This window comes from Helianthus annuus, chromosome 5 (assembly GCF_002127325.2).
Source record: "Helianthus annuus cultivar XRQ/B chromosome 5, HanXRQr2.0-SUNRISE, whole genome shotgun sequence".
Taxonomy (NCBI): domain Eukaryota; kingdom Viridiplantae; phylum Streptophyta; class Magnoliopsida; order Asterales; family Asteraceae; genus Helianthus; species Helianthus annuus.
The window spans coordinates 125,012,023-125,014,085 of NC_035437.2; the positions used below are offsets into that span (position 1 = coordinate 125,012,023).

Genomic DNA, 2,063 nt, shown 5'->3' on the forward strand with positions numbered 1-2,063 from the left:
GTTATTCCTCACAACAACCAAGGGAGAACTTTTGAAGTAAGAACAAACTCGTTGCAAAGTTTACCGAAGTACAAAGGGTTAGCAACGGAGGAGCCGTATTTCCATCTAGAGGCCTATGACTCAATTTGCAACACTTTTGGGAGTCAAGGTTTTTCGGCAGATGAAGTCAAGTTAGTCTTATTTCAGTTTTCTTTGGAGGATAAGGCAAAGAAGTGGTTCTACACTTTGCCTTCGGCATCAATATATACATGGGGGGAGATGCAACAAACCTTTTTGGATGAATTCTACACCGCCCAAAAGACCAATGATGCGCGGAAGGGATTGAGAAGCTTTCAACAACAACACGGTGAGATGTTTCATGAGGCGTTTGAGCGTTTTAACATGATGATTAAAAACTGCCCTCATCATGGAATTGAGTTATGGGAGTTGATGAACGCCTTTCATGAGGGGTTGAGTGCCGAAGACGCGCGTGATCTAATGTCTATCACCGGAGGGACATTTGGAACGAACTATGAAAATGAAGATTGGGAGTTTTTGGAAAGCATGGCAACTACATCAAAAAGGAAAGCCCAAGCTTCAAGAAGAGCCCGACCTACCACTAACCGGCCACAAGTGCATGCCATAGATGACGGTAATGTTCAAACTACTAACCAAATTTATGATGTGTGTGCTTTTTGTAATGAGATAGGTCATGCGGCTGAAAATTGCCAAGGGATGTTGGAAGGGCAATACGAGGAGGTCCATGCGGTTCAAGGTCAAGATCAAGGAGGAGGTGGTAGGAACTACAACAACATGAATTCTAATACCTACCACCCCGGATTGAGGAACCACCCGAACTTTCGATATGGAAACTCGTCAAATCAAGCCAACCCGAATTTCCAAGGAAACCAAGGATTTCAAAGGCAATATCAAACGGGTCAAAGCTCTTCGGGTGGAAATGAGATGATGGAGATGTTGAAGGCGATGCAAAATGAAATGCAACGAATGAACCAACGTGATGAGGTTCGGATGCAAAAAGACGAGGTTCGTGACAAAAGCATCCAATCGTTGACCACTCAAATGGGTCAACTTGCAAGTGACGTGGCGATGTTAAAGAAAGCAAAAGGCCAGCTACCGAGTGATACGGTGCCAAATCCCAAGAACACAAAAAGCATTAACATCAATGTGGTAAGCACCGTTCCAAATAACGAATTTAATGAAAAATTGCTAACTTCTTCGTATAAAGTGAATGCAGGTTTGAAAAAAGATAACGAAGTCGAGAATGATAAAGAGTGTGAAGCGCCAATCGTGCCTATCCGTGTGGGAAAATTAAAAATCCCTCACGCATTGTTGGACTACGGGGCAAGCATGAGTGTGCTACCAAGCGATTTATACGATATGTACGACTTTGGTCCACTTGAAGGTATAGACACCATGGTGAGCTTGGCGGATGGAAGTTGGAGGCGTCCACGGGGAATGGTTAGGAATGTTAAGATTCAGTTGGGAGAGTTTGAATACCCGGTGGATTTTCTAGTTTTGGACTATGCTTCTACCAACATGGCATCACAACAAAGGGTAATTTTAGGTCGACCGTTTCTCTATACGGCAAATGCTCAAATCGATTGTAGAGAAGGAATCATTACTATGACCGAAAAGAATCGTAAGTTGTCATTTGATGTTCAAACTAAGGTGATTAGTTACGATTTTATTATGGTGAAGGATAGCGGGTTTAGTGAAAAGGTGTTACCACAAATGAGAAAAAAGCACCCACCGGACCGTGAAGAAACACATATGGGTTCAAGCAGGAGTGTATTTGATTACCCACTGAGTCAAAATGAGACGGAGGCATTTTGTCCAAAGACAAGCTACAGTGGGGGAGGTGATAGGAACCGATTCTTTGAGCCACCATAAATGGGGGTGGCACGGTCTGGCTGAAGACGCGAAACTTAGCGCTGCTCGGGAGGCAACCCGAGGTTTTTCACTGATCTTGTTATTTCTTTAGTTTTCTTTGTTTCAGGGCCATGGCAACACTCAAGTGTGGGGAAGATGTGCGGATATTTGCATAAAGGTGGTGAAAGGAAATT

At 43.6% G+C, this 2,063-nt stretch overlaps 1 non-coding gene across 1 annotated transcript; it reads right to left on the reverse strand.

Annotated features, from left to right (window-relative positions):
• Nucleotides 1–307: 307 nt before the first annotated feature.
• Nucleotides 308–413, reverse strand: LOC118492811. Its single transcript, XR_004894813.1, has one exon. It is a non-coding gene; the product is annotated as a small nucleolar RNA R71 (small nucleolar RNA).
• Between the last annotated feature and the right edge of the window lie 1,650 nt (nucleotides 414–2,063).